Below are 14409 nucleotides of genomic sequence, written 5' to 3'. Positions count from 1 at the left end.
AAGAGACGGCGAGGGTGGGGGCGGCGAGAAGAGGAGAGAAAAAAATATATATATATATATATATGACGGCGCTCAGTGTGTGGTATCTGGCCCGCGACCTTATATATATATTTTTTTTTTCTTTCATATTATGCTACAACGCCGGTGTACTGGCTGCTGCAGATAGCGCCCATTATTCTGCCTCTTACGAACGACATGCGGACAATGAGAAACATGGGCCCACCCGTGGCTCAAGCGTGTCCCCTCCCTTCGCAATGAAACGTGCAAATTCTGATGCGTTCGCATTCGCAATCACGCACGTAACGCTCATGGACGCCCAATTATCCCCGTTTAAGAACGACTGTTGATTCCTCGGCTTCTGCCGGCGAATTTTAATCTTCTGTGACAATTAATGGCGCTACGGAATTTTTAATCTTCTCGCGAAATCACCACAGCTTTCCGAAGGAAGTCGTTGTTAATCTTTTCGAAAATCTGTTCGATCCCCTTTGGGAATCAATACTCCGTTTAATTCTCCGTTCGAATCGCAGGAAGCGTATTTAAAACGTTATCTTTTCCCGTTCATTGACACTGACCAAGAGGCCAAACTGTACGACAGAATATAAGGAGGTTAAATCGAAGTTAAACCGCGAACACGATTCGTAACGCGCCAGCAAACGATTCCGATCAATAGCCGGCGCATAAACGATTTTATTACGACGACGTGGAACATTTGTTTAGCGGGATACGGCAAAAGGCCGGGGTATTCGTTGAACCGGCCTCATTATGTAGCGTCTATGCACCCCGATGGGAATACTATGCAAGAACACAGCGCTCTTTGATACTCGAAAGTACCTCCGGCCAGTATCGCCGCTCCAGAATGCCCCCTTGAATGGACCCATTTCACTCGACGGGGGTTCACCGGTAATACGCGATCATCTTAACGGACGCACGAGCCGCAGACGCGTACGATCGCCACGAGATATTGCGCCCATTACGTTATTTCGTGTCCCGAAAACGCGGAACGGATGAGTTTCGTTTGACCGGATAATCGTCCTTGAGAGATGGTACCCCTTAATTTCGGGCTATCCATTCGAACAATTGGTTCATTTCGATACGTCTATATTAATTAATTCGATACGTCATATCGGATCATCGGTTGTTGTTGGAAGGGCTGGGCCCTTTCTTCGTTCAGAGTCGAAGACGATTGTCCGAAGATTATCGAAAGAGGAAGAAAGTTCGAGATGAATCGTTGTGCTTCTTCTCGCGTAGCGTGATTGGCGTAGTTTGAATCTTCGCTAGGATAAGATTCCATCTCATTTCTTTCATAGAAAATTTCAATCTTTCGGATAGAATAGACGTACAAAACGGGACGTATAACAGCAAGTGAAGGAAATAACGATTTCCAAGAGCCGTGAATATGAATCATTATTCCACATTCGTTACGTTAGTGAAATAGCCAACGCGGAATTGTGGTGGCGGAATAGCTTCGTGGTTATGTTAACCAACTGGTTCTACGAGAAGAATCGATAATCTAGGATGGCCGTGGCCCGAGAAGGACGAAACGATATCATTGCTCACGGTCTCGTAAATCACGAACCTCCGGTTGACAGTCGCAATTAACCAATGAGATAGCGCTAAGCCAAGAATCCTCTATAAACCTTAACGTCGCCAGGAAAATCCAGGAAGAGTGTCTCGTATATATCTACCCTGTAAATTCAAATTCTACTATTGGCAAACCAGCTTGGAGCTAGGGGAAATAGGAGAAAAATCATTTCGTCCATTTCTATTCTTTCTTCTTTCTTTTTTTCTTCTTTCTTTTTTCCTCTCACTGCGTCTCGCGATCGTGGGTGTTTATCGGGCGCGGACGTTCGATTCGAGTGAGCCACGTGTAAAATTAAGTGCTGGGTATAATGATCGAGCTGCAATTAATTAGCATGCCGGTGGATACCGGTAATCTTCGGCCCGTGCGAGGATTATCAATTTAACGCGTGAAATACTACCATCGACCTGCACGGTAAATCATTATGGGATATCGGCTCGACGACCCTTAATGAGCTGACGATATTCGTGTATCGTATTCAATATTATTACGAACGAAATTGGAGATTATTTTTTATTGATTAAGGTGGCTCGTTCCGCTGGCTCATTAAGAGTGTTTGGATAACAGTCCCATCCTCGATAATTATTAGAATCTTCCAAAACGTCTTTGGAATTTAAATCTTGTACATAGGATAGGTTTAAGGATTTAATTAAGTATTTCTTGGGCATCTATCTTTCTCCACGTTGTCGTCCATTTAATTTCATCCGATTTTTCATCGTTCCATCCTCTCCTAAATTCTTTCCCTCCTCTTCTCCCTCTTCTTCTGACGAATATATCCGTAACGATTCGTCATTTTCAAAATATTATCCTCCAAAATATTCACCGCAATCTAAATTTCTCCGATCAAATTCCCTCGATCATAATCGATCGCAAGTTCGGTTTTCGCGTAAATTGGCGCGTGTGCAATGGTAGAAACGATTTGTTGGATGGCAGACACGTTCGCGAAGCAAACCACGTTATCCTTGACTCGGTGGCCGGATCGTGTAATTAATATAATAATAGAAATAGCCGCGACACGTAAGCACGTAATGGGCAATGGCGGATACGAGCGGCACAATGGCGTGCACGATCGCCGTGAAATTGCACCGCAGGAATTTGGAACAGGTGAAAGAGACACCTGAGCCTCGAGCAGAGGATCGTTCCACGATCTTTGCAATGGGCACGCGTGCATCGAGAGATAGCAGCCGATCGAAGCGGGGAGAGAGAGAAAGAGAGAAAAAGAGAGAGAGAGAGAGATTACGTGCACACACGTAAGGAGGAGATACCGCCCACCGTCCGCTTCCTCTGTCCTGGGATTATTTTCATACTTTCACGTAAAGCGATTGTTTGGCTTGGGCCACCGGGGTCTGCTCCCTCGAGCATGAACGGGTCCGGTAATTAAATTTATATGTCGATGCCGGAGCGTTGGTCGCAACCGGACAACAACCGCGCCCGCTTCCTACGTTTTTCGTTTGACGAATCGTTGACACGCGATGAAAGATTTATTTCTCGTTTCGAGGATATACAAGTTGAAAAGGTATTTCCAAAGTGGAAAGTAGAACGATGAACAAATTATCCGTTTACTCGAAAGCGAAGTAGTGGAATTTTTAAGAGTTTTCATTTTTTAATTTCATTTAAAACTTCTAGTTTCTTGTTTATTCCAGCTATTGGCGCGCGGGAATATTTTCTTTTGGCAGTTGGTAGGCGTGAATGTTGAACGCGTCATTATCGTAACGATAAAACGTCATCCTTAATGGATCCGTCCATCCTCAAGGTCGATCATCGATCCTTCGCGGTCCTGACGGGTCGAGAGGAATAATTAAGATGCAAACAAAGATAAGGAGCGTTGCATCAATGAGGTATCTCTTTATCGTGTTTTAGCCCCCGTTTTTTTTTTCATATATAAAAATTCGGTTTCAAAATTTCACTCTCAATAAACTGATACTCGAATCTATAATTAATTGATGCAAACAATGCAAACAAGATGCAAACAAAGATAAGGAGCGTTGCATCAATGAGGTATCTCTTTATCGTGTTTTAGCCCCCGTTTTTTTTTTCATATATAAAAATTCGGTTTCAAAATTTCACTCTCAATAAACTGATACTCGAATCTATAATTAATTGATGCAAACAATGCAAACAAGATGCAAACAAAGATAAGGAGCGTTGCATCAATGAGGTATCTCTTTATCGTGTTTTAGCCCCCGTTTTTTTTTTCATATATAAAAATTCGGTTTAAAAATTTCACTCTCAATAAACTGATACTCGAGTCTATAATTAATTGATAATAATGATGCGACGAGTACAATTTTCCGCGCAATCGATCGTAAATGAAATAAATTAATTTAACGGGGGTGGAAAATAATAATAACGGAACAAAGCGTTTTATTTCTCTACACGTGTTCTCTACGTATACCCGTTAGAATAGACGGCAGGAGAGGTCCGCGTGTCCTCGATGAAAAATATTATGAAACAATCAAGCAGCTTGGCGCGATAGTTACGGAGGGAATTGCGACTGATTTATCTTCGCCAGGGGAGAACACCGGTAATACGTTCCGCGCAGCGAGGCCCGAGAGCGGAACACTAATGCCGTGTTTCACGGTAAGTGAATTCGAAAAATGATCGAGCCCCTCGGACCGAACCTTGATCGTTCGAATTAAAAAACCATCGGCGGACTGAGCTCGCGTACAATGCACGCGCCACGGGCGTTCCGACGTTTCTTTCTTTTCCTTCTTTCTTTCTTTTCCTTACTTTTCTTTCGTTTTTTAACGTTGCTTACCTCGTGGAAATCTATACGTGCCTCGTGGATGACGGTCGTTGGATAATATCGGCGCGTGAAGTTTCCAAGTGCAAGAGAAACGTACATTTTTCCACATTTCGTACGGATTTTTGCATTTCCATTTCCACCAAAATCTGATCAAATTTGTAACAGGCAATCTGATAAATTTGTGTAGGAAATTTGATCGGAATTTGATATTTGACATGCCGAGATATTCGTAGAGGATAGAGACGAAATGCAAATGTCTCGAAAATAATTAAAATATCACGCAGGAAAGAAAGCAACGTGCCCTTTGCCCACAATGCGAACAATTTCCCGTGCGTTGAGCAACCGACGTGTTTCGTAAATCATAAAGTCGTGTCACCGTTTCTATAATCCTCCACGGCGCACAATTCTATGTAAATAATTGCTCGGCTCCGTAGGTCGCGTTAAAACTCCGAAATACCTTGGCTTGGATTAACTTTCTGTTCATGCGCCCGTTAAACAACGGTGAATAGCAAATGCTTCGGTGTACCCGGTTAACAGATTGTGTCAAATTGATCCAGAATACCTGCGTGTGTGTGTGCGTGTGTGTGTGGGTGGGTGGGTGCAAGTACGTTGCCAGGGAACGCTCTTATTTCTATCACGTGTAAATCACTCGCTCGCTCGGTAGTATCGACTATCTGAAAAGTCGATCGGCTATCGAATAAATTGCCGCGCTCGCGGATACGGCTAATGATATCCAGCGTTATGAGGAAACCTTGGCTGTTTACACGGTGGCCCTTTATCCATTGTTACGCCATTGGTGTTGCTCTATCGTTCGTTATGGGCGGTCCTTGTTAAAAATGTATATATTTATAGTTGAGTAGTGTGGGTAAAAGTAAATCTCATTCAAAATTGCCAATATTATTTCACTTACGATAAATATATGATAATAATATTCCGAGAATGTGTATACAATTCGATATATATTTTGAATATCAGCGGGGTGCGTTTTTAAAATTTGTTGGAAATTTTTGAAGATTTTCGACGAGAAGGTGAAGGATAGAAATTCATCGCGATATGTGAGAGGTGTTTCGAGGAGAACGATCGAACGATTGTTTGATTTCAAGAAAACGGTGATGGTCTTTGAGCCAGGATGTAAAGTTGTTAGGAATAGAAGATACGTGGATGAGATAGGATCGAATTGAATTTAGTGGAGCAATAACGTTAAACTGGAAAGTTCTCTTGTTTCGCACGCTACTGTGACATTTTACCGTTTCGTTACTTTCTGGATCCATTTAAGTGCAAATTTACTTACTTTTTGCCGCATTCCTGCACCGAGTGAACACACACAATTCCAACTCTCCTTTGATCTCTTTACATTTACGTCAAAGCCGTCTACGAATTTCCATCGAACAAGATATTATGTTCACGGCTTCGACGAACCAAGTCCCGACAGAAGCTTGTCGTTTTAAATCAGGCCAGCCTCTTGAATCGACTGTTCAACATGAAATAGGTGAACAAATACAACTGCGATCTCCTCTACTTCCTCAAAGTTGCCTGCGAATCAAGATCGATTTTGCCATTTTTAGTCACAACTAAAACCATCAAACTGAATCGATTTAAAAAAGAAAAATCTTTTTTAAAAAAATGAAATGGACGATCACGATTCTACAAAATATTCTCAAACATAGACATACATGTATAAATTTCTCCAAGATAGAATTTTGCCATTTTTAACCAGAATTAATTTAAAAATTAAACTTTGACCGGATAACAAGCCGATTGAGAGATCCTCGATCTTCTTCGTCGTAAAATGAGCGTATAACGGAAGAAGTATCTCGGTTGTAACGCGGCTAAGATCGAACTGAAACAGGTTGAGTTTAATGTCCGCCAGAGGCGGTAGGAATCGAATGAAATGCCATTTGGGCTTGGCACGTTCGTCCGGCACTGAATCTTCCCGACGCCCACCACGTGTCGTCGATGCACTCGTGGCACCGCTTCTTTCCATCCCTCTCCGACCTAAATGGGATCCTGGCCACGACGACGTTAGTTAGTCGTTGTCTATTCCACGAACGTCTTATAAGTCATTTTCACTCGTCCGAGGCGAGCCGCTAATTTCCTCCTCGTTCAACTCGAGATACATCCCGTAAAACTCGTCCAAATAAACTTATTTACCTCTTATTAACTTATCATACCTCTTCCACTCTATTTCTGTCTGCCCAGGCCATTCATCGAGCAATCTCCCAATGTTGACGTTTCTTCGAATGGTGAACCGATTCCTTCGATTGTTTAAAAGAAAGAGATTTGTAGAAATTAATTTTTTACGATAGGATTCGAAATCAAATTCCATTTAATATTGTTTCTCGAATCTATTCCAAAATTTTGATCGAAATTGGAAAAATTGCAATCGCGATCTTGGACTTCCTCACCTTCTTTTATTTTTCTGAATTCGAATTTCTTCGAATGATTCCTTCGATTGTTTAAAAGAAAGAGATGTGTTTTAAAATTATCAATACCAAATATCGTAGAAATTAATCTTTTATCCGTGTTTCATTTAAAATTGTTTCTCAAATATACATTCACGGGGGAATCGAGATTATTAAATTTCAAAATTTTGATTTCGATGGAAAAATCACGATCTCGAACCTCTTTCCCCTCTTTTATTTTTCTAAATGAATTTTTTCGAATGGTGAATCGATTCCTTCGGCTATTTAAAAAAAAGAGATTTGTATTTTAAAATTATCAATAGTAGAAATTAATTTTTATCCGTGTTTTATTTAAAATTGTTTCTCAAATATACATTCACGGGGGAATCGAGATTATTAAATTTCAAAATTTTGATTTCGATGGAAAAATCACGATCTCGAACCTCTTTCCCCTCTTTTATTTTTCTAAATGAATTTTTTCGAATGGTGAATCGTTTCTTTCGGCTGTTTAAAAGAAAGAGATTTGTATTTTAAAATTATCAATACCGAGTATCGTAGAAATTAATTTTTATCCGTGTTTCATTTAAAATTGTTTCTCAAATATACATTCACGGGAGAATCGAAATTATTAAATTTCGATTTCGATGGAAAAATCACGATCTCGAACCTCTTTCCCCTCTTTTATTTTTCTAAATGAATTTTTTCGAATGGTGAATCGATTCCTTCGGCTATTTAAAAAAAAGAGATTTGTATTTTAAAATTATCAATAGTAGAAATTAATTTTTTACGATAGGATCCATGTTTCCATTTAAAATTGTTTCTCGAATCTATTTCAAAATTTTGATCGAAATTAGAAAAATTGCGATCGCGATCTTGAACTTCCTTATCTCTTTTTATTCTTTTAAACGAATTTCTTCGAATGATAAACCGATTCCTACGATTGTTTAAAAGAAAAAGATGTATTTTAAAATTATCAATACCAAATATCGTAGAAATTAATCTTTTATCCGTATTTTTATTTAAAATTGTTTCTCGAATGCTACATTCACCGGGGGAATCGAGATTATGAAATTTCAAAATTTCGATTTCGTTGGAAAAATCGGGATCTCGAACCCCCTCCCCTTCCTTTTATTAACGAAAGCGGACGAAAGCTACACCCCCGCACGCGACGACTTCACAAGAAACGCGACTTTCTAGCGCAAAGATCGCGCGATCCACGCCCACGCGCGGCGGCAAGAGCGTGCCGCTAGACGCTCGATTTCCAAGTGTAACTCTAGTACTCCTTGTGTAACCGACCCTTAATCGTGGCGCCGTTTACACGTCGCCGATCGGGGGAGGGGGCAGGAGGGCCACGAGTGCGACAGAGGATGGCCGCGGTCGGACAAAGATCGAGGAGGCAACCTGCGTGTGTCGGCACGATCGGTTATACCGATTCACGGGGCACGCGAGAAAAGGAGAAGGATAAGACACGCATTGCTCGCTTATCGAGTGCTAGTCGCGATCTGACACTCCGCCGGGGAAAATAATGAGCGCCGATAGAGTGCACTTAGCCGGTCCTCCTTATACGTTACACCCTTCTAATATTTATGCGCATACTTTGCCGCGACGAGGCTCCTCGCGAAATCGTGGTGGCACTTCAGGTTTCCGGGAACAACTGAACGGTATTTTACTTTCTTCGTGTGTTTTTTCTTTTTTTTCTTTTCTAACGATATGCAATTGATTTTTCAATCTTAATTCAAGGGTCGTTTTAGAGAAGAGGTCGGTCGGTTTAATTTTGCAGCGAGACGATTCGTTTCTCCGATTCGATGTTACGTTCGAACGAAAAGTTGGAATTAGTTTTTCAATAGAAGAAGTTTTTCAAGAAGAATTCAAATAGGTAACGTAAATGTAAAATTATAAAATTTTGGAACATGGAAGATCTTTTTTCCTTTTTTTAAATTGAGATTGATCTATCGAGTTAAACTTGGATTGAGAAATACCGTTTGATCGAATTCTTAATCGAAGTTTAGATAATAAGTAATAAATTACAAATTTTTATGATCGCTCAGAAATCTCGATTACGAAACTTTTACATACACGTTCGCAGCACGATTGATTTCGTTTATCGTGAATCATTTCTCTCGGGGAATTGTTGTGCATATTGAGGCGCCAATCGTTGTTAAGGGATTCCAGTCATGAGAGAGGAGCAAGACAAATTGTCGGCGCACGATCCCGTCGCTCGGCCGATCGAGATCGTGATCGTGACGGCGCCGACGACGTTTGTAAATCAATTAAGTCGTGCAGCCGATTACCACGGCGTTAATTAAGTACCACTGTTGCCAGGCCTGTCCAACTGTCCTCTAATTTCGTGTCTGACTCTCCGCCAGGGCCGGATAATAAAGATCGTTGCCTGCTAAATGCCGGCCACTTATCTCGACCAGATAGCGAGCCAACGAAACGATTTCGCGCGAAAGAAGAATGACGATCGTGCTCCGTCCGTGTGTCTTGCTGAATTTAATTTTGCAAATTAAAGTATAAAATTTCCTATTTCCTATTTCAAGAGCCGAGCTTCCTAATTTTATCATTTTATTTATTTTATTTCCTATTTTAATTAAAATTGACGGAAAGAAAATTTGATGAATTCTTCTATTTTCCTCGTTTACTTTTATTACCTTCAAAATGTTGAAATCTCCAAGAAATTTCCTTCTAAGAAATTTGGTAATTTTGATTAAAATTACCAGTCCAGTGTCGTCCGACCACTCTGTCCGTTTCTGAATCGCAGTGCAAATCAAGCCTCTTCTCTAAATATCCATTTTACCATCGTCGATCGTTATCGATGCCAGTCATTAATTTATCGAGGCACGGTTGATAAACGCTGAAAGCTTTGTTTGATGGATTTGTACGAGTTATGGAAAGCAACGCTAAGCTTGACTATTCGAATGGTTAATTTTGACGCTCAGTCCCCTCGTAACGAATAGCCATCGTATATCTTCGGAACGTATTCGTTTATGGGGAGCCGACAAGTGACACCATAAGTACCGTTAATCCTATTAAAGGAGGAGACTAGCTCGGATACTGAGTCGGTAGTTGTCTGAAATCGATACTTGGCAGCGAGGAAGGATAATCGTATTGGAAACGCGTTTGCTCCATTTCCTCTGATATTTTTGATGAAAGATCATCTTGCGTGTCATTCCGTGAAATTTTTATAAATTTTAATCTCGATTCAGAGGATAGTTTAACGTTAATTCGACATTCTATCCATTTCAAACGTTTAATTTCGTTTGCAATTTAAATTGGAATTTAGATCAGATCTTAAAATTACACGTTCGAGACTAAATTTTTCTATTTCTAAACTTTTAATTTTCCTCGTATAAGAAACTTGATAATTTAAATTAGAATTTAGGTCAGGTTTGATATCACGGTGGAATAATTTCTGCGGTAGTAAGGCGGTGATAAAAATAGATGACGTTACAGTTGCACGCGTTGCGTTAGGTTGCATTTCTGATGTAGGAATTAATCCGCTGTCGTTGAATCGGAGAATCAAGTATGTTGATTATTAATTGCATTCCTGGTTACGTTGGAAATCTATGGAGAGGAAGCTCGATCCTTGAATCGTTTCAATAAGCTTTGATTAATTATTCGTGGCACGTATAAGAAGCGAAAAATGGAAATTTTTATTCCTCGACGAAAGAGGGGATTATTCTTTATATTCCTCCCAGAGAAATGGATGGTAAACGAAAAACAATGACATAATAAGAAAAATTCCGTTGCGCGTATCCCGTTCCTTCATTAAAAAATAATTACAGGTCGTGATCGGTACAAGTTTTATTCTCTGGAACCGCCCTTTCGTGCGCAATAATAAAGACAATATCGTAGTCGTTTCTCCCGTACCGTTACACCGGACAATCGTTAAATCGACGACAAAAAGAATTTCACCGTTAATAACACGCGTCTCTTCCACTTGGGTGATATATTTTTTTCTCCTTCAACCCTCGCAGCCTTCTTGGACACGTCGCCACCGACCGATAATTACCGTTGCAATTAAGTATTTCAGGTGAACCTTTCAAGACGTGCGTGCTTTACCGCCGCTTCCAACCATATTTTTCCTCCGATATTGGCCGTATATCAACCGGCTGTGTTGAAACGCGTAATTAAGAAACTCGCGCGAATGTGGTGGCCTGCCACTCGCCGCGGATTCCAACTTATTAGCCTTGCTCCTCCGCGCTATTGTTGCCCGAGTATACAATGTTCCAAGTGCTCGACGACGATGTTCGACGATGTAATATCGCGGAAAAGTTATGGACAGGTTTCGACGATAATCGAAGCAAGTATTGATCATTCGATGATATTTATTTCCGAGCGAATACCAGGGATATTTTTTATTGGAAAGGATTTTGTTTGAAATGTCGAAGATCGATGTTGAGAATTATTACGAACGAAAACACCATGGATATTATCTCCTTCCGTGATGATTCATTCTCGGTAAAAATTGTCACGTTATCGAGAGATACGATCGTATCCATCTTCGTCAACCGCAAATTAATCCAACCAAGTCGAGACGCATCAAACACGTCAAAATAATCGGTCCACGCTCTTCCTTATCTGCCGTGTACACGCAAATCACGAAACGTATTTACACGTTTGACAATCGAGGAGCGGAGCTGGTCGAGCCGGTGATGTCGAGAGTACCGTCTCGAACGAATTCGTCTCGGTATCATCGCGTTTAGAAAAGGATCGGGTCGAAACGATGTGAAACGCTCGCCTGCTATCGACAATGATGAATCGAATGCACCCTGCGAGAGAGATGCACGCGGCATTCGTGCGTGGGAGTGTTACATTAGGAAAGCGACCTAGCTTGGACGGTTCCTCTCTAATCTTTTTTCTCTTTCTCTCTCTCTCTCTCTCCCTTTCTTTTTCCTTCTCTTCGCATCGTTACGCGAGATAGGCGAGTCATCGGTGGAGTAAATACGTCAGGTGGAAAATTCCACGATCGAGAGAGGGATGATGATGCTACGTCTTGTATCGATTAAATTCTCTGAAACGGAATGAGTAACAGCGGCGATAAATTACTGGATGAAATTTAAGTCGGGAACGTTACGATCCAGTAAATTATATACCGGTGGCCAACAATCGGTCGAACAGCTGCGCCGCAACACGGACCGCTATTAATTGCTGTTAATTTTTGTTCAATTGCGCGTTTATTTTCTAAAGGGGTAGAGCTTAATGAAAGTCAAAAGGTGTCGTGATGAATGGGATAAACGGGCTCCTTACGTTACAGCGATTTTTCTTCTCTTGTATTCGTTTCGTTTCTTTCTAACGCGGAGATCCGACTGTTTAATCGAATTTAAAAGAGCTTATTCGCATTAGCAGCTGATGATGCAAGATCAAAGAGGAGTCGAGTGAAGCTGTATTCATAACGGCTGTCACTCTCGAGCTGTTCCACTCGAGAAGGATGGATCTATCGATCCTTATTTAGTTTTCTCTTTTTCTCGAGAAAATTATGAAAAATTAAATTTTCTCTAATATTACGGAAGAGACGAAGTAACGTTTCGAGTGACTTAGAATAATTTAAAGCTGTCTTCTGTCGCTCTGTTTCTTTCCTTCGCGAAAAAGCGATCTTCGATCGTATTTTTCGCTCGTTCGATCTTTGAAAAAAATTAAAAAACGTTGCTTAAATAATAATTCACCGTGAAGGAAGTGACGAAACGCCAGGATATAAAGTGTACTTGTTTCGCAAATAGGATTCTTTCGCAAACTCCTCGAGCTACGATTTCCGCATCGCGGGTTATAAATCATTGGGCATCGTGGATTCTGAACTACTGATTGGACCGAATCATTCACGCGTCATTAGTGCATCGTGTTTCGTTCGTTCTTTAATTAATTGTCATACGTCAAGATATCATCGCGAGAATTTTTATTCCCGTCAACTAGGTTCATTAAACGAATAACTCTTTTTCTTCCTCGTTACACTTCTCAACTAAAGCTTCGAGGAAATAAAATGGAAAAAGGGGAAAGGTTCGCTCGTTTTCACTCGTATTTTCGTATATTCAAAAATTTAACTCGAATAAAAATGAGAAAGGAGAATAAAAGAGGCTTGAAAAAAAAAAGAAGGATCTGAGAATCATACTCGAGTTAAAAGTTGTTGTTAACGAATCGATTCTGTATGTTTGACTAATACAGCGATTAGAATGATCCAGGTATTATTATACAAGGATCGAGGTATTTTCGAGAGAGAGATTCAGATATCGAAACATTTTAACGACACAAAAAACGCGACTGGTTCTTAAATTCCACGGAATCCAAACGTGTTCCCGCCACGAAAGAGAAAAAAAGAAAAGTTGAAATTCCTCGATCACCCATTAATATCAATTGCGGCCAGTTGCGTTCCTGGAAGCCACCTTATCTCCCACATAATTGCGCGCTCATTTCATTCACCTTTATTAGGAGAACATTTCGGTCAATTTCGTCCAATCAAACTATACGGGTCCACATCGATCGTTATCTTCTAATCTGTCGACCGACATCGAGTTAAAACCGTGTCTATGGACCACACCTGGTCGCATGCGGGCTATTTTCCATTTGGATGATCTCGAATACGAATTAACTCGTATTAGATGACCAGGTAAATATGCAGGTGATCCTCGATAAAGCATTCCACGAATTTCATTTTCTAAGATGGAGATTAATCTTTCCTCGAAGAAGAACATCGCGAGCGGATTTCCTCTTTTAATATTCTGATACATGCATCGCGTATTTATACAATCATTATTGCAATTTCAAATTTTTAAAGCCTCTAAATTCTCCGGTATATAAAATCGATGGAGGAAACTCGATTATTATATTAAAAGATTTTCCGAGAATCGAAAGCTTGTTAATAAGAAAATAATAACGCGTTATCGTCTCGTTATGGATTTATGCAGTTCCTCCAAACAACTCAACGACCACGTCACGCCAAGATGGATGGCCGTTTTCGAAAAATATATTCACGAGCATTCGACCCCCCTCGATTTTTCCCATGAGCGCGACTCGATAACTACTTGTGGACCGGTTTTCGGTGAAAACCCAGCTACTACCCTCCTCCTAGCTCGTCGTCAGGGTGGAAACATGGTTGGGGTAGCAGGGAGAAGTTGGGCAATATGCCTCGTGCCAATATTATCGGTCGCCACCCTCTCACGGGTGAACCTTTAACGACCAAGCGACGATGATGCACCAGTCCCACGCTCGTGAGGTCACGTGCCACTTTCAGGGACCTGCATCGTGCACCGGTCCGTGTGATTTCACCGAAAAACCGTTTCCTTCCACCGGCTCCAGCATCCCACCCCTCTGTACCACCACTACGCCCCTCCGTGCTCGGCGAGATTTATTGCACCCCCTTATTTGCGACCGGTCCCTAATACCCCTTTGTCCGACTGATGACATAATAGAAGAACAGTGCCGTTTCTTCTTCTCTCTTCCTCGCTTGTTTCGTTCGTTTCTTCGACTGACGAAAATATTTTCGATCCCTTGGGAAACGATAATAGCGCGATGACGATATAATTGGGTTATATATGCAGGATATTTGTGCGAAATTGCACGAAACGATTTGGATTCGAGAAACCTACCTAACCTTGGCAAATCTGACAAATTTATCTATTCTATCAACCGAACGATAATTTTTATATCGAGATTCTTACCAATTCTTGGGCGATAATTTCTAATCACGA

The 14409-nt window shown here is 40.9% G+C and overlaps 1 long non-coding RNA gene across 1 annotated transcript in view; it reads left to right on the top strand.

Annotated features, from left to right (window-relative positions):
• Positions 1 to 14409, top strand: part of LOC114577309 (uncharacterized) — a 55277-nt gene that overhangs the window by 14118 nt on the left and 26750 nt on the right. The window lies entirely within an intron of this gene.

This window comes from Apis cerana, linkage group LG13, assembly GCF_029169275.1.
Source record: "Apis cerana isolate GH-2021 linkage group LG13, AcerK_1.0, whole genome shotgun sequence".
Taxonomy (NCBI): Eukaryota; Metazoa; Arthropoda; class Insecta; order Hymenoptera; family Apidae; genus Apis; species Apis cerana.
Note: the sequence above shows the minus strand (reverse complement) of the source record. Positions and strands in the feature narration are given on the sequence as shown.